General features: G+C 42.5%; 1 pseudogene; it reads left to right on the top strand.

Moving 5' to 3' along the window:
• The first annotated feature begins 18,326 nt into the window (after positions 1-18,326).
• On the top strand, positions 18,327-18,436 carry LOC117312855 (U6atac minor spliceosomal RNA; annotated as a pseudogene).
• The last annotated feature ends 4,837 nt before the right edge of the window (positions 18,437-23,273 follow it).

Genomic DNA, 23,273 nt, shown 5'->3' with positions numbered 1-23,273 from the left:
GGCACTCTAAACAGAACATCCAAGGCAGAGACAATGAGGTTAAAGAATAATGGTTCTGACTTCTCTCTTCCCACTCAAAACACAGTAAATGAGTAAATTAAATGTGTAGATTAAACACATATAAACCAGATAGGCAAATGTAAAAAACGAATGATATTTATCACTCTGTATGAAAAGCATACATACTCTAAACATATATAGATTAGAAAGCTGAACACCCAGACACTTTTGGAATTGGGCAAATAAATGAAACATTTCATAAGCAAAAATGCAGATTAGAACAATAAGTTATGTATTATATACGCAAAAGGGGCTAAGAGAGTTGACCTTAAATGTTCTCACTACAAAAAAGAAATAGTAATTGTGTGACATAATGCAAGTGTTAGCTAAGGCTACTGCTACCATGGTAATCATTGTGTAATATATGTGTATCAAATCAACACTTTGTACACCTTAAACTTACACAATGTTATATGTCAATTATATCTCAATAAACTTGGGAAAAAAAGAAAAAACACCAATGAGTTATCTTCCTCTTCTTAACCTGGCAAAGATATTATATGTTAGTAATATCTGGACAAACATCTATCAATAGTAGAATAGATAAATAATGGAGGGATAAGTAAAAGTCCAAAAATAAGAGATTTGTTGAAAAAGCTTTGATACATCTGTAGTGATGGAACCCCCAGAGGTCATTAAAAATGACATAGTACAGAAAGATGTTGAAGATATCAGATGACTTTAATTAAATTATCTTTGTGTATCCTGTGGCTGCCAAAGTGTTGCAGTCTCTGCTGTAGTGTTTACAACTTGGGTGTTTCTATTCAGTGAATTAATCCCCTACCCCTAACATTACTGTGAGGTTGATCTCCGTAGGGTTGACCAGTTGTGCAATTCATCAAGGCAAACAAGGAAGATCTGATTTTGGATTTAATATTGTCATTTCATATGCATTAAGAACCAAGAAGTGCCCAGCCCAGTGCTGGTCCTGTGGAGATGGCTAATATGGAGAGCAGGTTTTCCTCCTTCCCTCCCTCCCTTCCTCCTTTCTTCCTTCCTGCCTGCTCTGTTTTTCTGCCTTTCTTTTTTTTTTTCTGCTTACCTTATGTCCTTCTCTGATCCCTTTTTTCTCTTTTATGTCCTCCATGTAATCAGCTTTACCCTGCACTCGACATGCACCACATCCAGAGTTACAGAGATGGATGGATACCAGCCAAGCCCCCAGGGCATCTCAGTATAGGGGGGAAGCACATCTGAGCTAGAGAGAAGCCTTAGCACAAGGATATCTGAAGGTTTGTGTTGCCCAGGAGCCCTCACACATCACTTGTGTCCCCAGACATAGGTAGATTCACAGAGCAAGCCAAGCGTGCCAGCAAAGGGTGTGCACATGACAGAGTCCCACATGCCACACAGCCCATGTTATGTTTGGGTCATAGTGAGGAGTTTGGTGTAAATGGAACATTCAGTGTGAGCGGGAATCTGAAACGACTTGCCACCCTCCAGCTAACAAGGGGAGAAATTTGTTTGGCGTTAAGCTAAGGACAGGCATCCCAGCAAAGCCCACCAGGCTCCGCAGACTCACCTGTGACCCCACACGCTCTCAGACGTTCTCTGGCCTTTGCTTAGTGACCTACAATGCCCTCGACCTTATGGCCTTCACGGCACACTGCTGGCCTGACGGGTTTGCTGGCAACTCTTCCCTTCCCACCCTTTGGACTTGCTCTCACCCACGTTCAGAGGCTGTTTTGTTCACACGACACCACAGGATCTGTCTCAGATGCAGCATGAGGGTCATTAGAAAAAGGCTAGAATGGTCTCAAGCTGCAGCTACGGTGTTTTGTTACTCTAGCACTTCATTCATGCTGATGAAGTCCAAACCCTCAGCCTGGGATGGCAAGGGCCCCTGTCCCCGCACTGGCCAGGTCTCCAGGACCATTTCTTACCTCTTACATCTCCCCTCCACTCCTTGGGCCTGGCATGCCAAGCCCTAGGCTGCTTCCACCTCCCACGCCCCCAGCAAAGCTTCCCCCTGACCATGCGGTGTTCCCATTGTCTGGGACACAACTGCTCCAGTTCCTTCATGGCCTTCCAAACTCTGCCTTAGAAGGTGGGGGCAGGATCAGCTCAGAGAAGGCCTTCAACAATCTTGCACCCTGGTATTCATCCTCAAAGTGTGGGCTGAACCTAATAACTTGCTTCTAATTAACAGAAGATGGAAAAGATGATGGGCCCTCACTTCTATGACTTGATTGCAAAGACTGTGACCCAATCTTGCACATTTCGATGAAGCAAGCTGCCACGTTGCAGAGGCCCATGTGGCAAAGAATTAAGGTTCTTGGTCCAACAGCCTGCAAGGAACTGGATCCTGCCAACAACCATGTGACCTTGGAAGCAGCTCCTTCCCCAGGCGAGCATTAAGATGAACATGGCCCAGCTTGGCTGCAGCTGACAGGACATCCTGAAGCAGAAGATTCAGCTAAGATGCACCTGTGCTCCTGACAGTACAGAAACCATGAGGTAATGTGTGTTGTTTTAAACTTCTAAGTTTTGGGGTAGTTTGTTATTCAGCAATAGATAACCGATACAGAAGGCACCTGCTGTGGAAGCCCACCTCCTATCCCTGTCACCAGACGTCCTCTCAGTCAAGCTCAATGTCCCTCTTTGTCCTCCCAGAGCACTCTCTGTGTGCCTTTATCATCATATCCGATCCCAATTCTGTAATCATCTCTTTATAGAGCTCATCATGTAATGCTCCTTTGTGTCCCAAACTCCTAGCATGTTTCCTACTCATGAGTAAGGACCAACAGATGTTTCCTAAATGAGTGTGAAAAAGTTGGGCCTAAGGTGATGTGAGGTCACAGGAGACTTTTTAAATTAAAATTTTCATTTTGTGATAAACATTTATTCACACGTTGTTGTAAGAAATAACAGAAAGATCCTGTGTACCCTTTACTCAGTTTCTCCCAGTGGTAACATCTTGCAAAACTATAGTGGGATATTAGAACAGGAAATTGACCTTGATACACTCCACACTTATTCAGATCTCCCCAATACACATCATATGACCCATTTGTATGTGTATATCTGTGTGTATCTAGTACTATGCAATTTTATCCTAAGTAAGATCATGTATCTACTACCACAGTCAAAATAATAAACATCTCCATCTCCACAAAATCTCACATGTGGTCCTTTTATAACCACACCCACTTTCCTCCCACTACCATCCCTGACTCCTGGCACCACCAATCTGTCCTCTGTCCCTATAATTCTGTCCTTCAAGAATGCTATACAAATGGAATTACAGGGTCTGTAACTTTCTAGGACTGTCTTTTTCAGTCAGCATAATTCCCTTGCAATCCATGCAAGTTGTTTGAATTTTTATTACTGAGTGATGTTCCATTTACTACTTTATTTCTTTTTATTGCTGAGTGATGCTCTATGGTAAAGAGATACCAGTTTAACTATTCACCCACTGAAGGACATTTTGGTTCTTCCCATATTATGGCTATTACAAATAAAGCTGCTATGAAAAGAAAAAAAAAATGTCATGAAGAACCTAGGGGTAAGACAGGAATAAAGACACAGACCTACTGGAGAACAGACTTGAGGATATGGGGAGGAGGAAGGGTGAGCTGTGACAAAGCGAGAGAGAGGCATGGACATATATACACTACAAAACATAAGGTAGATAGCTAGTGGGAAGCAGCCGCATAGCACAGGGATATCAGCTCAGTGCTTTGTGACCGCCTGGAGGGGTGGGATAGGGAGGGTGGGAGGGAGGAAGATGCAAGAGGGAAGAGATATGGGAACATCTGTATATGTATAACTGATTCACTTTGTTATAAAGCAGAAACTAACACACCATTGTAAAGCAATTATACCCCAATAAAGACGTTAAAAAAAAAAAAGAAAATCTGTTTATAGGTTTTTGTGAGAACACGTCTTCATTTCTATTAAATAAAGGTCTATGTATGCAACTGCTGGATCATCTGATAAATGCAGGTTTAATTTTACAAGAAAATGCCAATCTGTTTTCCAGAGGGGCTGTCTCATTTTCCATTCTCACCAGAAACATCTGAGTGATTCAGCTTCTCTGCATCCTCAACATTTGGAATTGTCACTTTTTATTTTCACCATTGTGATAGGTACATGGCGATGTCCCACTGTGATTTCATTTTGCATTTCCTTGATGGCTAATGATGTTGGCCATCTCATTGGCCTATTTGCCATCCGTGTATCTTCGTCAGTAAAATGTCTATTCAGATCTCATGGCCATTGTCTAATTGGATAGCTTGTTCTTTTCACTGTGGAGTTTTGAGAGTTCTATATATTTTCTAGATTTAGTCCTTTGATAGATTTGTGTCTTCTCCCAATCTGTGTAAAGTTTATGTTAAGGTTGACTTTTTGGTCTGTGGATATCCAGTTGTTCCAGGCCATTGGTTGGACAGGCTGTCCTTCCTCAACTGAATCCTTCTGCACATTTGTCAACAATCATTTTGGCCTATACATCAGTCTGGATCCAAACAAGAGATAGAAACCAAGCAGTATGTTAAACGGGAGAAGTTTAATACAAGAATTATTAACTGTAATAAAATAATAAGTATAGGATATACAGAAATCTATATGGTATAGGGTTTCTCCTAAGGCTGAAGGAGAAACCCGAAGGAGAAACCCAAAGAAGGACAACATTGGGAGGAGTTCAGACTTCCTTGAAGAAGGTGTGGTTTGGCCACCAAACTGCAGAGGAGCTCATTGGGTTAGCCAGACTGGAGTTGCTGGGTAATTCAGGCAACCCACCCCACCCCCAGAGTGCTATGGACAGGGAGCAGGTAGTCAACACCAAGTGGGACAGGCTGGCATGGGGTCTGTAGGCTGGAGGAGGAGGACTTTAGGGCAGGCAGACTGCGCGTGCAGTGGGACAGCCACCTCTGCATACCTCCTACAGACCCCAGGGGCTGCATGGACTCCAGGGGCTGTGTGGGCCTTGCAGAAGGAGCCCTGGAACACAGGTGGCTGCAGGCAAGCTGCCCACAGGCTCTCATGTCTGTGTGGAGAAGGCTGCCCTTTAAAGAATGGCCCAAATCAGTTCTTCAGACAGAAAAGCAATGACCGAGAAGGAATCCTGGGGCACCAGGAAGGAAGGAAAAACACTGGAGAGAGCAGAAATATGGGTAAGTACAATAGATTACCCTTCTCACCAGTTCATTAAGTCATATTTGACGACTGGAACAAAACTGATAATACGCCAACCCCAACACTCACTCCAGCCATGCTCACCACATCTCAGCTGCTACAGGGCTCCTGCTGCATTTGAAGGCAGAGGGGCTCTGAAGCCACCTGTGTCCCCATGTGTGGTAGGACACTGCATCTGCAGGACTTTGAGATTGGTGAGATGATTGAGGGTCTCTTTGGAGGGGGTCACCTTCTGGGGTGGCCCTGAGTGTGGGAACAGCAGGGTGACCATCGGAGCGGAGGCTGCCAAGGCCAGGCCTCCAGGGCGCGAGGGCCACTGACGGCCAGACCCCCAAATCCGGGCCAGACCCCAGATCCTGGCTGTTGCAGGGGAAGGACACAACACTAGTCCCCAGGCGTGGGCCAACCTCCACCCCTCTGGCCACTAGGACAGGAAGATCAGAGCAGCAGATACTAGTGGGTGCTGCAGGGCCAGGAAACCTGAGGAATCCTCTCCCTGCCTCTTCCTTTAAGCCATTGAAGGCAGAAGTGGAGAGAGGGAATATCAGATTCAGGGCACTGGACCCCCAGTGCTCTCACCAGTATGGAAGGCCCAGCTCTAAGGGGCTCTTCCCCGCTTATACGTGAGTGGAGATTCTCCAGGAAGACCGTGCTCTTTGGAAATAGGGGTTGTGGGTCAAAAACCTTGTAACATGTACGTAATTAAAATAATACAATTACAAAACAACAAGACAACAAAACAAACCAGGCATTTTTCAGGAACACATGGAAGGTCTCTAGGAGGAAAGTTATGAGCTGAAACAGGCTAGCCACACTCACCTGCTGACCTACTAAAAAACGGGTTTAATCTCTAGCAAAAATGCCAACTGGGGCTCCAATTAACCCCTTGTACTCTTTCTCTATGCCCTGTTAGACAAACAGTAAGAGGAGAAAGAATTGTGCAAGCACTGGCTAGGTTATATGCTGTGGCTAATTTTGTTTGTTTTTCAGAAAAGTATATGTTGGCAAAATAAGGATTTGGGAACTGCAATCTAAGAAGGAAATAACTGGTTCCGCCACTGCCAAGGTCTGCCCGGAGTGGGGCGTGGACCCTAGTGTGTGGGCCCGAAGGTGGGGCTGAGAGGCTCAGGAGGTCGTCTGGAACGCTGGCCTTGGGACATCCAAAGCACTTCAAAGTGGAGAGCCTTATCTGAAAACTCTCCGTGTTTCTCTTTCTGGGGGAGGGTCTTCTAAAAGGAGCAGGCCAGGGACTGGAGAATGCAACAAAAGTCTTTAAGGAGGAAGGCTGGAAAGAAAAACAAACAAAAAAACACTTCAGGGGCATAATTGTAAAAATGCACTTCCTCTTCATTTGCCCAGAAAACATTTCCTAAGCTCCTCTGGTTGCAGGCTCCGTGCAGGCCTGGGGACAAGGGCACAAGGTCAGCCCGAGGCTGCGGTGGGAGGGCACAGAGAAAGCACAGTCGGACAAGTGAACTTCGGGGATCTCAGAGCAGCCTCTAGGGCTGTGACCAAGATGCCCAGCTAGCTAGGGAGCACAGGAAAAGAGACCCGAACGTCCTGGGAGCAAAGAGGAGGCCGTGGGCGCCTCGAGGCTTTGGCAGCGCCAAGGAGGGGTTCCTCAGTGGAGATGGACCTGCTGGGGTGCCACCCATGGGCGGCGCTGACGCAGGGAGGCATGGCCAAGCACGGGGGTGTTCAGAGTGTGCACGTGGTGGCCACAGACAAGCTCAGAGGTGACGGGACATCAGCAGCACTCATGGAGTCCTCCCCAAATACTCCTGTTCAGCAAGTGGGTGACCTACATTTCCTTTGGCAGGAAGCTGCGTGAGGGTCTGAGGGAGGGGCGAGTGCAGGGCCCACAGGCTGTCGGGAGAAGCGATGGGTCCTGGAAGAGAAGGGAGGAGTCGGAGTTGTGTAGATTCCTCTTCTGCGGATAGCGGGCGTGGGCCTGGGACAGTGCGAGGATCTGAGGGCACAGCGATGACGCGTGCAGCGCAGCCCACGTGGGATCTGCGCCTGGCAGAGGAGGGGGCAGGAGGGGCAGCCGCGGCGTCACCCTGAGCAATGGGAGTCCTAGAGCAAGTGACGCTTGCCAGGGTGGGTGAAGGGAGAAGAGCAAGGCGGCAAGGATGGGACTCCGGCCGCATCCTGTGGGCGTAGTAGGTAGTCCCGGATGCTGGGAAAGCAGTGGCTTAGGCGCGGGGTGCGGAAGGCGATGGGCAAGCGGAGGCTTCCGGGAAGCACGGCTGTGACTGGAAGGGGAGATGGGGGGCTGGGTGACAAATGAAATTGAGGTCCGCAAATGCGTGGCTTGTGGGTGGAGGCCCAAATGCATAGGCAAAGTGATGGTTTTAGAGAAACAGGAAGGGAGCTGGCAAATGAGGGGTGTTCACAGCTCAGTAGAAAGACAAGCCCATCAGGAGCAAGGGCACATTCTCCAGAGGCAGTCGGGACTTGAGGGGCATCATTCTGAATTTCTTGCTGAGATGGAGGTTAAGTCGGGTAATCGTGTGCAGTTGTACAGGTTGGGAAGTGCACAAGGTGCCTCATCATGGCAAAACCCCATCATTCTTGAGGTAGGTGATCTGGATTTACATCGTTTTATGACACGGAGGACCTCCTCCTGATCAGCATATAGTCATGTATGGGCCAGGAACCTAGGATGTCTGCTGAGTGGGAATGAAAGGGGCAGATGGGGATTTGAAGGAAGAGGTAAAATGTGGAACTAACAGGGAAGAAATGGAGAAAGGAAAAGCCTTCAGCAAGCAGTGAACGTTTTCTCCCTCTTTCTCTTTGCCCAAGTGGTTTCAGGGATTGCCCGTGACTGTTAGCATCCTAGAATATTACCACAGAGGCTGTGTTCAAGGACAACTTCCCCAGGGACAGAAAGTAACAAACAAGAAAACTTCGGTCTGGACCTCTGCAGTCATAAATGTGCTGTTTTAATAAAACCTGACAAGCCTGCCTACTTTTTTTATGAAGTATTTAATTCCCTAAGTATTTCAAAATACTCAGCAAAATTATTTCCTTTTACCCGTGTCAGATTGTTTTTATTTTTTAAGTACTGATGAAACACAGATAGTGGCAACTTTTATTTAATCCAAGTCCAGAAGGACTCACTGCCAGCCCTCATCCACCAGCGCATGCAGGACTTAGGGCTGTTTAGTAGCGTGTTCACCAGCTTGACTCAATGCCAACCACCTTCCCCTCACAAAATGACACAGTGCAGCCCTCAGGCTCTGCTGAAACAGGAGCTTACAGGGGCAAATTTTGAGCTGATGTGGGTGAAAGAAACAGCCAATACACATGCTGCTGGCTTCTGCTGAAATCCATGGCCTGTCAAGGAATTATGTCCTCATAGGCTCTGTGCACCAGCTCAAATCCAGGCTTCTTAGTACAGTGATAATAGGTCACTCCTGGAGCCCATTCAATTGAGGTAATGCTTTTTGAGTCTACAACACAGCCTGGCATGGAGGTCAATAAATATTAGCAATCATTATTACTTATTTTTCTTTGGCATTCTCCAATGTGTCTTACAATTATTATGACAAAGAAAAAAAAAAGCTTTACAAAACGTAACACTGCTGGGGAATGACATTGGGGTCTGTTGTCCTGAAATCTAGCTCTAGTCCTGGTTCCCAGGCAGATGCTGAATCTCTGTGCACCTATGAGGTGGTCTAATAGCACCTCCACCACTAGAGAGGCTGTCAGGAGGATGAATACAGACAGTAAATGCAAAAGCCCTTATACCCCATTAGGCCACACACATGCAAGGAATAGGGGTACAAATCCCATCTGGAGTGTAGAATTGGAATTGACCCAAGATGATTAGCTTACCTTCCTCTAGTTCCAATAAAAGTGTCACGTAATGAGACACAAGAGCGTACGGTCACAGTGAGAACTAGGAGAACAGGAGCACTCCAAGCACTGGACAACCCTGGACCTGCATGGGTCCCTCTAGGCACACTCAGGATATCCTCCAAGTAGAATTCCTTCAACTATGACTCTGCAAACAGGGACTCTGTTATCGCCTCTCTCTAGTGCGCTCAGAACATTGTGATGAGCTCACCATGGGATTGGCTGCTAGGAGACCAGCTTGCTTGTTATCACAGCTTTCCTGTTATCACTGATGTCCTGAGACATCTCCCCTCCAGCACTAATGGATGACCATGGGAGAAGGACTCATGGGTCCTGGGCCACTTCTATGCCTGGGTCTCCTCCCCTGGGTCAGGAAACAAGCAACATCAAGAATTTATTCCCCTTGTGGAAATAAATGGTACAATATGGGGAATTATAATGCAGCAATGCATACCCCGATTCTGCCCTAACCAGCTGTGGAGGGCACCCTGGGAGCTCACACTCTGGCCTGACCCTCAGAGAAGGCATACACTGTTCTCCTGTCTTCATTCTCATCTGCATGCCCTGGTCAAACCTAATCTCCATTTCTGCTCCCTACAATTTCTTTTCCCCTGGCCTCTGACCCATTGGGCTGTGCAAATGCCCCCCAGGCTCTTTTCTTCCACTGTCCCTGCAGAGAACGCACCTCCTGCCCTCTCTCCATGAGTCTTCTCTACCTGCCTCTCCCTCTGAAACCTCTCTGGAAAAACCTGCAGCGTTGCTACTGTGCTCATTCATTCCTGTGCAGCCATGTGGTGTGGGACCCACCTTGAGGGCTGTAGAGCTGGTGCAAAGAATGGGGAGTCAGACCTGGGCTGTGAATCCCAACCCACTTGGCAGTTATGTGCCTTGATAGTGGTCTAAAACTCTCATTTTTTGAGAGCTCCTTAAAATTTTGACGACGTGCTTTTGTCTTCATGTCATCGTGGCTCAGGAAGGGACTTTGTAGTCTTGTAGACCCTAGGAACGGCATGGCTGAGTTCACACCCAGGCCTCCAGGCCAGAGCCAGTGCCAAGTCACTTCTGGACAAACTGGGTGACTTCTGTATTGGCTCTTCCTGTATGAAGTGTGGTGGTTGCCACTACTTAGAATTGTCATGAAGAGCAAGTGTACATCTCTGCCCACTGGATCATGGGGTGGTTGGGAAATACATGTTTTGTCTGCTGAAGAACAGGATGTCTTCCTGGCACCCAGAACCCAGCCTGATAACTAAAATAGGTGCCAACGAATATATTTTTTTGACTGATAATATAAGCAGAGCCCTAACACAGTACCTGACAAAAGATGGACATTCCAGAAACTACAGTCATAGGAGGAGGCATTTATATACATGCTTAGCCAAGTTGTTCACCATCTATCTGTGGGCAAAAAATTTTGCCTGCCTTTTCAGTAAACAAAGAATGTTGCCTGCCATTCCAGTAAACAATGAATTACACCCACCATCAAGCCGTCAGCCACTGCAACCACCCCTGACAGTGCACCCTGAGGGGATTCAGGATGGAGACAAACTGGGTACTGGCCCCAGATAGTTAAAATGCATATCAAAGGAATAATTTCTATGAGCCTAGACTCTTGCATCTTCCCATATAGAAAAGCACAAAAATCATTCATTTGAGATCTCTGTTTTTAGTGTTTAGCAGCAACCTTTTGATGTTTGACTACAAGTTTGTTTGTTTGTTTTTTCAGCAAAAACTCCTATATATCCTGACTCCTTCTTTACCTCTTTGGAATAGTCCCTCAGAGCTATCTGAGAGGCTGCCTACCCGGGCTATAGTCTTCAGTAATGTTCTCGAATAAAACATAATTCTCAACTTTTGGTTGTGCATTTTTTTTTCTGGTGGACATATCTTCAACTCATTCCCACAGTCTGTGGTCAAGTACCCCAGAGCCCAGCATGAAGACAGGTTCACACTTGTCACTCACACTAGTCTGTGCTGCTGAGGAAGGTGGTAGCCACATAGAAGGCAAAAGAGGTACACCAACCCTCACCGAAAGACAAAGGGCTTGGTTCTCTTGCTCTGCCCATTGTACAGATGAGGAACCAAGGGCCCTGACTGCTTAAGTTGCCCGCAGACATGAGAATTAAATGAACCACAGAATGTTTCCATTGTCTAACACACAGTAAGCACTAAATAAAAGTTTTGATCTTGTTTATTTGGAAGGATTATTTGTCCTTACCCACTGGTCTACAGGGCCACCAAGGAGGCGAAGTCACCGATGCCCCGACACCCCATAGTGGACACAACGCCAGGCACCCACAGTCCCAGTCTGGAATTTCTCTCTTCCACACTAAGCAATGACCCCCAACCCCCAAACATCTTGAAAGTGGTAGTACTTGCATCGAAGCAGAAAACAAAGAACATCTGGAGGTTCTTCCTCCTTTCCAAGCACAACACAAGCTTCAATTTCTTTCCTTTTTTTAAAATTTAATAAGAGAAAAAATATCCCCCCTAAATTCCTAGGGGAAATCCAGAGACAATTATTCCCATCATATTTTGAGGAAGTCTTGAATCCTTCTCTGGTAGATATTGGATTCTCAGAAGGCAACTGACCTTCTGCAAAAGCCATTAGAATAACGTCATCTGAATGAGGTTTCCAGAATGAAATACTGCAGCCCCACCAGGCAGAAAAACAAACTCAGCCATCAGAGCCCACAAACAGGGCCTCACCAAGCATGGACACACAAATGTACCATACATGTGCAGCCAAGGCTTCTCCAAGCTTTCCAGGAGGGTCCATGGGTCCAGAATGCCATGCATTTCCACCCCAGCAAGCCAAGGTGAAGCTCAAAGGGATGTTTCATTTCCTGAATGGGCCACCTCCTTTCTGGTAGGAGAGAAAGTCCATGCTGGGATACATTACCAGGGCTGCTTCTGTACCACAAGAAAACTTGTTCCTTAATAATGACATGGGAATGAACTCACATTTGCAGATGATTCTGGATGATTTACTCTATTTACAGTTGTGGGAAATGAGACTTGGAGAAATAAGTAACTTGCCCAAGTCCACCTAACTAATAGGCAGAACCAGAAGAAGAACCCGAGTCCACCTCAGAGCCCATGCCCCCCATCCACAGCCATGTGGGGGCCACTTTAGCACAACTCCCTGTCACAAGCCCCCTCTAATCCATCACACATTTACAGAACATCGCAGGGATATTCACATCTGATCTTTCACTCCCTCCCCTAGACCCTTTGGGTGCTTGCTGACTAAATAAATCTCATGTGGCTCACAACTTCCAAGACCAGGTCCACACAAACCCTCCCAGAGCAGGAAGGGGAGGGATGGTCCACATCCCATATGTCTAAATATTTTAAAGCCCTGGTCCCAGACCAGGCCTCAGTCCAAAGGAAACCCCAACCCAGGAACTCATGCACATGCATGTGGACATGCCAGTCTGTACCTCTAATTTCTGTGCACACGCATATGCTCAGCTACCCCTCAGGCCCAAGGGTGCACATTGGAGGGTGGTCAGCCCTCGGGATGTTTGGACAGAGAATTCTGGATGTTTAGAGTACCCCATACATGATCTAGAAGGAGGAGTGCAGGTCCCAGGTGGACACATCCTCTTGGCCTGGTGGAGGCATCTCTGCAGGAAGGAACCAGGCAGAGCAGGACCTGCATGGGCCCTCTAAGGACCAGCGCTGGCTATGGACCCCTCGTGCTGGGCTGAGGGCCTCACTGTCCAGGCCCATGTCTCCTGTCCAGCCATGTCTTCTGCTGCATGCAACCAGCCTTTATAAGCCACTTACAGATCTAAAGAGTAACATCTGCTTCATGTCCCCATGAACACATTTGCCATGATCCACCTGCCTACGATTCCCCTCACCGTTTCACCTGCTGATCCCCCAACCTCCAAAACTCCAGTAGGGTTTTACCATACTGTCTCACAATTATTTTACAGTCTGTCTTCCAGACCAGACGAAGCATGAGGCCCAACACAGAGTTGGTGTTTAATCAATGTATTGCCTCAATGGATGTCTTTGCTTTGCCCACATCCCAGAAAAAAAGAAAGATATCAGCTTCTGTTTGAGCCACAGATGCCTAGGAAAAAGAAGGACTAGAGCAATGTGTGCTTAGATTGTCTTCTTCCAAGCAGACCTCAAGCCAAGGGGACCCCAGCTCAATACCATGTTTTTGTAATCTGCGAGAAATGTGTGAATTTCATTTAGCATCATACAACAAATAAATACTGGGCACTTACTACATGTCAGACCCTGTCTGGACAGTGGAGATACAATGGTGTAGACTATCAAGACAAATACTTGTATCCGGAGCTTACACTTAGTGGGAGCAGACGATAAAACACCAATTATCCATATCTGTGTGAGCACAAATCACACGTTGACATGTGCAATCCAGGGATCAAATTACAGTTGGATAGAGTAAGCTTGAGTGGCTGCTTTGTCCTGGAAGACCAGGAAGCGGAGGTGACATCTACACTGAGCCCCAAATGCTGAGCAGGAGACAGTCACGTGCACAAGAGTAAAGGTTCAGAGGTGGAAGGAGGGGCCAGCAGTAAGTGCTGGTGATAAGAGCTCAGCTTCTCCAAACAAATCCACCTGTGAGGTCACAACTTGATGAGAACAAGGGGAGCAGGGAAGAGAGAAGTTTAAGGAAGAGGTCAAGGGTTAGCTTCTGCTGGTATGAAAGTGGGTAAGGAGATTGTACCTTATTCTACATCTGACCAGAGCTGGTGCAGGTATTGAGTGGGGAAGCCATAGCCAGTGAGTTATGTTTCCAAATGATCATCCTACCTGATACATAGACAATGAACTGTGAGACACCAAAGGTCACCACAAGGTGACTCAGTAGTTCAGGGACTTGTCCAGGATGGTTGAAACGAAGATACCCAGATAGAGAGAGTTGGGTTAGGTTTTAAGAGTCTCCTCAACAGGACTCAGTGATGGATCTTAAGGAAGGGATGAGGTGTCAAAGGTAACATGCCGATGTTCGATTTGAACACCTAGCTAAACAGTTACGAGCCAGTGCAGGCAGGGTCCAGTTCCTGGAAGGTTGGATTGAGAAAATGCAGGATAGCCAGGCCAGAAGTGGAGGCAAAACTGCACTTTCTGAAATCTCATTTGTAATTTTGTCTTTTGGAACTAAAACTCATTTTTCTATTGACATGATAAAAGGTAGTAAGGACCCAGACCAACCCATAAATGCCAATTTAATCCACAATGCACTGACCATAGGACTAATGAGTCCACTGCCAAGGGACTGGTGCTTCCAAGGAAGAACATCTAGAGTTCCAGTGTGGAGTCCTGGGAACGTAGTGTTAAAGAAAACCAGAGCCAGACAGATGTGAAAGAAGTGAAAGCAGATTTTATTCAGAAATTACTGCAATAAAAGAAAAGAGGCCTCAGTTTAGAACTGGGCTCAATTCCAGGTACATAATGGACAAATGGGGACTTATAGCCACAGAGCAGGGTGGTGGACAGTGGATAGAAAATTACTAAGAGGAAGAATCACAGGTAAGGGAAGATTCTGGCTAAACCAAATTGACAGGAATGCTGATGGCATGCCAGGGTGATCAGATATCACCTGGAGGATGGAGAAGGATGAGGGAATTTGATCAGATATTGAGGGTGTTCAGATATTGAGGGTGGGAGGTTCTGTCTAAACTGACTTAGCAGGAGTTTTGCTAAAATTGGGCAATGCAAAGGCAGACACAGAAGTTCAAAGCTGAATTCTACTTGGGAAGGGTGTTCAGAGGAGCCTGGCTGAAGTTTAGTCAAGGAGAGTCTTTTTCAATAGCTCACTCTTGTGCAGAGCCCCCGTTCCCTCTGAGGCCTGGATACAGCAGGAGGGTGAGACTGGGACTCCAGAAGGCTGGTGGGGAGAGGCTGCTGCAAGAACTCAGCAAGAGGAAGTGACTGACTTGGCCAGGAGAATGCAGGTGATGTGCCTGGGCCTAAGGATGGGGTCTGAGGGAAGGAAAATACACAGGTGATTTTTCTCCTTACCCACTGTAAGATGATGTTCCCCCTTTGCAGACATGAAATACTAAAAGGTGAAAATCGTACAGAGATTTTTTTAATGGTGTCAGTGCAAAGTGATCTAATCTTTTGGAGAAAAAATCGTAACATTTTTCAATATTCACAAAAATGTTAGTACACTGTGATCTAGTAAATTTATAGTTTACTAGAAATCTACACCAAGGAAATAGTGTAAAGAAAAGAAGAGTAGCAGTCATTTACTAATTTCTTTTTTGTTTTGTTTTGTTTTTCTCTCTTTCATTTTTTTTAATAGAGGTATAATTGATATATAACATTCTATTGGTTTTAGGTGTATGACCTAATGATGTGATACGTGTATGCATTGTGAAATGATTACCACGATAAGTCTAGTTACCATTCGCCAACATACAAAATTAACTTTTAGGATTCACTCTCTTGCCAACTTTCAAGTATGCTCTGCAATATTATTGATTATAGTCAACATGCTGTAAATTACATCACCCTGACTTATTTATTTTATAACTGGGAGTTTGTACCTCTTGACCCCCTTCACCCTTTCCTTCCATTCCTCAAACCCCCTTCCCTCTGGCAACCACCTACTCATTTCTTTATTCAACAAATTTTTATTAAACCAGGCTCTGGTCTATGCTCCAGAGAGATGGCAGAGAACAACAACAATTTTCTGATTTATTGAGATTCTATTCCCATGCAGGATAAGCAAATATGTAAATAAATAAGTAACCTGTACACTATGTTAGGTGGTGATAAGATTTTTGGAGAAAGTAAAGAAGGACTTCCCATTCAGTAAGATGGAATAGCCACATCCATCTTCCTTCTTAAAATTAAAAACCCTGGACAAAACACAATAGCAAGCATTGGGAGATTCTGAAAGGCGGAAAAAGAAAATAAACTGCCTAGGGACCACAGGGCTTGAGGTGTGCCATGGCAGCAAGTTCCCTGGGTTTTCTTATTGCAGACTTTATATCCCACACAGAGAATTATAGAAGCCTCCAATCTGGACTGCCAACAGACACAGACAAAAAAGCTCCAAGAAAAACCTGTTCTTCTGGAACATGCATTTACCATTTAACTAAGCAATTATACTCTTGGACATTTGTCCCAGAGAAATGAAAACTTACATTCACACAGAAACCTCAAACAAATGGTCAGTGCAGCTTTATTGTTAATGGTAAAAAACTAAAAACAACCTAGATGTCTGTCAATGAGTTAAATAAACTCTAGGACACCCATACATTGGGCTCTAAGTCAGCAGTAAAAGGAACAAACTATTGATACAATTAGGATAAGTGTCCAAGGAATTATGTTGAAATAAATAGCCAATTCAAAAAGATAGCCTGCTATATGATTCCATTTATATAACATTCTTGAAATGACAAAATTATAGAAATGGAGAACAGATTAGTGGTTTTTAGGGGTCAGAGATGGGGTGAAATGAGGTGGGGTGAAATGAGATGGGGAGATGAGTGTGGCTATAAAAATGTGACACGGGGTACTCTTGGTGTGATGGAAATAATTCTGTACCTTGTCTGTGTTAATGTCAATATTCTGGTTGTGACATTGTACTGCAGGTGTGCAAATTTTTACCATTGGGGGAAACTGGGTAAATAGTATATGGAATTTCCCCATATTATTTCTTACAACTTATTGTGAGTTTACAATTGCCTCAAAATGAAAAGTTTAAAAAAGGAAAGGGGGGGCTTCCCTGGTGGCGCAGTGGTTGAGAGTCCACCTGCCGATGCAGGGGACACGGGTTCGTGCCCTGGTCCGGGAGGATCCCACATGCCGCAGAGCGGCTGGGCCCGTGAGCCATGGCCGCTGAGCCGGCATGTCCGGAGCCTGTGCTCCGCAACGAGAGAGGCCACGACAGTGAGAGGCCCACATAACGCAAAAATAAAATAAAATAAAATAAATAAAATAAAAATAAAAAAGGAAAGGGGGATAGTGAATGTTAGGACAAAGTGGAGACAAAATGCCTCATGGAGCAAGTGACACTTGAGCAAAACCACGAAGGAGGAGAGGGATCCAACCTGGAAATTATTTGGGGAAGAGCATCCCAAGAAGAGGAAAAAAAAGAGTAAATTCTTGTTTATCAAAAAATAAAGAGGGGATAGTATCTGCAGAATGGTGGGCTAGGAAGCTCCAAGCTCTCATTCTTCCAAGAAATATTAAAAACACAACTAGAGACTGTCTGAAACTACTTGATACAAGCTCTGGAAAATAGTCAACGCTTTACACACTATGAAAACACCCAAACAAGAAAAAAAAAACACGCTTATTCACACTGGCCCCACCCCCTTCTCAGCATGGCAGTGGCCTTGGTTTTGAGAAGGTGGAAGCTCAGTTTCCAGTCCCCTTCTTCCATCAGAACTGGAGGGAGCAGAGCAGATGTTATTTGCCATCTACTGTGTATAACTCTTCTAACCAGTCTGGGGATACTTGAAGGACTGCTGTCAGGTGCTCATTTGTTTTGCATAACTCAGAATCCAGGCAGGAAAAGCGTCAGGAGTTGCTCATAAAACTACAAGATGGACGTACAATATACTACCTAAGGCATATAGAAGAAGCTGGAGTGAGACTTTTTGGGAAATTAAAGTATTCAAAAGCAGTCATATGTATGGCAGAATTTAGAAAGCCATTCACATGCACAGGACTTTTCTCAGAAAAGTCCTGAGAAAACCTTAAGCTTTCACATGGATTGATCCTTAAGCTAAGAGATATAGGCATGCAAAGACTGGAAGAGGTGGCTGTTGTTCTCTCTCTCTCTCCCTCTGTGTGTGTGTCTTTCTCTCTTTCTCTGTTTTTTCTTGTTGTTGTTTCTTAGTTTCAATTCCTTTCATTAAAGGAAATCTCTGTCAAACATTAGTTGAGCATGAGTTAAAGGAACAGAGAGTTCAGTGATCACACACATCAAGAAATAGTTTTTGCATAATAGTTTGAAAAATTCTCAAAACAGACTAACATAACCTTCAACAATACAAATATCAAACCTTGGAGAAAGAAGATAATGTGATTTCCAAAGTTACTGCATTATAACAGTCACATGGCAAGCTTTGAAAAAAGAAATTACAAGGCATAATATGAAACAGGAAAGCACTGCTCATTCTAATGAACAAATTAGGTTGAAAGAAATCATTCCTGAGTAAGCCCAAAACATCAAACTTACTACACAAAGACTTTAAAACAAATGTTTTAAATATGCTCAAAGTGCTAAGGAAAAACACAAACAAAGGACTGAAGGAAATCAGTTGTTATCTGAAAGGAGAAAATGTTAGTTTTCCCTTGATGCATGGAAGAGGCCTTCAGGCCTGACAGTTAAGACACTGCCATCTACTTGGTGACATCTAAATATGGTTAAAAAATAATTTTAAAAAGAATGAAAGGGGGCTTCCCTGGTGGCGCAGTGGTTGAGAGTCTGCCTGCTGATGCAGGGGACACGGGTTTGTGCCCCGGTCCGGGAAGATCCCACATGCCGCGGAGCAGCTGGGCCCGTGAGCCATGGCCGCCGAGCCTGCATGTCCAGAGCCTGTGCTCTGCAACAGGAGAGGCCACAACAGTGAGAGGCCCGCATACCGCAAAAAAAAAAAAAAAAAGAATGGAAGGAAATCAGGAAAATGATGTATAAACAAAATGAGAAAACCAACAAAAGATGGAAATTATAAAAAGGAACTGAACAGAAATTATGGAGCTAAAAAGTACAGTAACTAAAATAAAAAAAATTAACTAGAGGGGTTCAAAATCAGATTTGAACAGACAGAAGAAAGGTTTAGTGAACTTGAAGATAGACAATTAAAATTATCAAGTCTCAAGAACAAATAAATAAGTAAATAAATAAATAAAGAATGAAGAAAACTGATGACGGTACTTATAGGACAACATCAAGCAGACCAAAATATGTATTATGAGATTTCCAGTGGGGGGTAGACAAAAATGAACAAAAAAATAGACAGAAAAATGACAGAAAACATTAACAAAATGTGATAGTAAGTTCTTACCTATTAATAATTACTTTAAATGTAAACTGATTAAACTCACCAATCAAAAAGCACAGAGTACCCAAATGGATTTAAAAAAAAAAAATACACAGGATCCAACCATATTTGTCTACAAGAGACTCATCTTACATTTAAAGACACACATAAGCTGAAAATGAATAGATGGAAACAAGTATTTCATGCAAATAGTAACACAAAGGAAGGAGAAGTAACTATACTAATAATAGATAAAATAAACTTTAAGTCTAAAAGTGTCATAAGACACAAAGAAGGTCATTACATAATACCAAAGGAGTAAATTCAAGAGGGAGATATAACATTTATAAATATACACACTCAACATCAGAAGACTTAATAATATAAAGCAAATATTGATATATCTAAAGACAGAAAGAGACTTCAATACCCCACTTTCAATAATAGATAAATTATTCAGACAGAAGATCAGTAAGGAATCAGTGAACTTGAATCCTATAGACCAAATGAACCTAACAGACATTTACAGAACTTTCCACCCAACAGCAGAAGAATACACATTATTCTAAAGCACATTTATAACATTCTCCCGTAGAGATCACATGGTAGGCCACAAAACAAGCCTTAACATATTTAAGATCATATCAAGTACATTTTTTACCACAATGTGATTTCTTAATTTATTCGTTCTTTGAGTGTGTTGTTTAATTTCCACATATCTGTGAATTTTCCCATTTTCCTTATGTTACTGATTTCTACTTTCATTCTGTTGAGATCAAAAAAATAGTATGAATTCAATCTTCAAAAATTTTCTTCAACTTTATAGTGGTACAAATGACAGATTAAAATGTATATAATTAAGGTGTACAATTGATGTTTTTATATACATATATGTTGTTACCACAATGAAATTTATTAACTTATCCATCACATCACATAGTTACCTTTTCCTGATGAGAATACTTAAATCTACCCTCTTACCAGATTTCAAGTATACAATACAGTAGTGTTAACTATTGTCACCATACTGTACATTAGACCTCCAGAACTTATTCACCTTGCATAACTGAAAATTTGTAATCTTTGACCAACATTACCCCACTTCCCTTTCCCCCCAAGACCCTGGAAACCACTATTCTACCCTCTGATTTTATGAGTTTGACTGTTTTATTTGACTATAGATTCCATGTATAAGTGGCATCATGCAGTATATTTCTTTCTGTGGCTTGCTAGTTCACTTAGCATAATGTCTTCTAGCTCTATTCTTGTTGGGACAATTGACATGATTTCCTCCCTTTTAGGCTTAATAATTCATATATGTATACACATACACACACACACACACACACACACACACACACACACATTCTTTATCCATTCATCCATTGGTCAACATTTAGTTTGTCTCCATATCTTGGCTATTGCGAATAATGTTGCAGTAAACATGTAGGGCAGATATCTCTTGTATCAGGTGATTCTAATTTCCATTCCTTTGGCTATATACCCAGAAATGGGATTTCTGGATCATATGCAATCCTATTTTTAATTTTTTGAGGAACCCCATATTGTTTTCCATAATGGCTGAATCAATTTCCATTTCCCACCAATAGTGTATAAAGGTTCCCTTTCTCCCACATTCTCACCAATGCTTGTTAATCTTTCATCTTTTGATAATGACATTTCTAACAGGTGTAAGATGATATCATATTGTGGTTTTGATTTGTATTTCTTTGACGATTAGTGATGTTGAACATCATTTTATATACATCTTGGCCATTTGCATGTCTTCCTGAAGAAACTGGTTGATATTCTAGTCCATTGCTCTTTTTTAAAATTGGTTTAGTTGGGATTTTTTTTTTTTTTTTTTTTTTTTTTTGCTTTTGAATTGAAGGAGTTCCTTATATGTTTTGGATATTAACCCCTTATCATATATATAGCTTTCAAATATTTTCTCCCATTCCATAGGTTGCCTTTTCACTCCATTGTTTCCTTTTCTGTGCAAAAGCTTTTTAGTTTGATGTAATCTCACATGTCTATTTTTACTTTTTTTTTCCTGTGCTTTTGACGTCATATCCAAAAAAATCATTGCTCAGGCTAATGTCAAGATTTTTCCCCATGTTCTCTTCTAGTAGTTCTATGGTTTCAAGTTTTATGTTTGTCTTTAATCAATTATGAGTTGATTTTTGTGTATGGTATGAAATAAGGGTCCAATTTCATTCTTCTGCATGTGAATACCCAGTTTTCCCAACACCATTTATTGAAGAGATTATTCGTTCCCTATTTTGTGTTCTTAGTACCCTTTTTGAATATCAGATATTAACAAAACTAAGATAATTTTTGAAAAGACAAACAAAATCAACAAACCCTTAGCTGAAATAAGAAAAAAAGAGAAAACACTCAAATAAATATAATTAGAAATGAAAGAGGAGATATTACAATATCCATTATTTCAAGTGGGATATTGAAATCCCTTACTATTATTGTATTGCTGTCTATTCCTCATTTCAGATCTCTTAATATTTGCTTTATATATTTAAGTACTCTGATACTGGGTGTATATATATTTATAATTGTTACGTCTTCCTAATGAAGTGACCCTTTATCATTATGTAATGACTTTTTTTGTCTCTTGTGACAGTTTTTAACTCAAAGTCTATTTTATCTGATGTAGGTATAGCTATCTATAATTTCTTTGTGTTACCGTTGGCATAAAGCATCTTTTTCCACTCATTTACTTTCAGCCTTGTGTGTCCTTAACTCTAAAATGTATCTCTGATAGATAACATATTGGTTAGATCTTGTTTTTTTTTAAATCCATTTAGCCACTCTGTCATTTGATTGGGAAATTTAATCCATTTATATTTAAAATAATTATTGGTAAATAAGGACTTACTATTTCCATTTTGTTAATTTTTTTGTCTGTTTTTGCACCTCTTTTGTTCCTCCCTTGTTTTCTTTTCTTGGCATTTTACATTATTTTACATCCTCCATTCTTCAGTCTTGTCACTTGATCACCACAAGATGACTGTCACAGCTCTAATTATCACAATCTCACATAAACATCTCCAAAGGTTGAAAAAATAAGATTTGGAAAAGGAGCTCTTCTTGCATTCCTCTCCTGTTTCATCAGGGAGGAAAAAATTTTCTAGAAATCCTCCAGTAGATTTCTCCTTGGATTCCACTTTCCAGAACTGTGTCACATGGACATCTTTAGCTGTAAAGAAAGCTAGGAAAGTTAATACCTGTTATTTTCAGATAAATTAATATCTGACATTTCCAATGTGAACTATGGGAAGTGTCCAGAAAAGAAAGCAGTTGCTCTTACATATCTGTGAGTTCCTAACCCACAGATATAATCAGTCACAGGTGAAAAATATTCACCAAAAAGAAGTTCCAGAAAGTTTCTGAAAGCAAAACTTGAATTTGCTGCATGCTGACAATTATTTACATTGTATTTACCAGTTACATGGCATTTACGTTGTTTTAGGTACTATAAATAATCTAGAGATAATTCAAAGCATATAGAAGGATATATGTAGGTTATACGCAAATTGTATGTCATTTTATATAAGGGACTTGAGCATCCTCGGATTTTGGTATCTGTGGGGGGTTCTAGAAGCAATCCCTCATGGATACCAAGGGACAACTGTAGTAACTGAGTCTAACAGACCAACCCAGTATTTGGCAATATTCATTAAGATAGATTTGAGACAGGGGTTTGCAGAATTTTAGGACTTCCCCCTAAGACTTTCCCAAGTTTCCTCAGTGTAATAAGTAAAAACTAAGACATTGGTTTCCAGATGATACTTTGAATTTAAGAACCATGGCCAGAAGCATAACCATGTATATAATTGAGTCTAATATTAGAGTAGAAAGGAGTGGGAAGCAATATCAGCCCCAATTTTCCAGAAGTAGAAAAATTTTTAATTAAAATAAGACAAATTCTCAAGCTTATATGGAATCAAAGTTTATAAAATGTAAAATATTAGTAATGGTTTTATGCATTAGACAACATAAAATTTAAAAAATTATGTCTATATGAAATTAGTTTGAAAGTCTTATAATCACTTTGAAACACATCATACTTTCAACACAGTACCTCTATGTTGGTATAGCTGGTATTTTCACCACTTACATTTATGAACTCGTTTTTCCTATCGACACTCATTCACAACTATGCATGTTACTAAACAAATTTAATATCTTTGTAATTGATTAACTATT

Source organism: Tursiops truncatus, chromosome 6 (genome assembly GCF_011762595.2).
Source record: "Tursiops truncatus isolate mTurTru1 chromosome 6, mTurTru1.mat.Y, whole genome shotgun sequence".
NCBI lineage: Eukaryota > Metazoa > Chordata > Mammalia > Artiodactyla > Delphinidae > Tursiops > Tursiops truncatus.
Note: the sequence above shows the minus strand (reverse complement) of the source record. Positions and strands in the feature narration are given on the sequence as shown.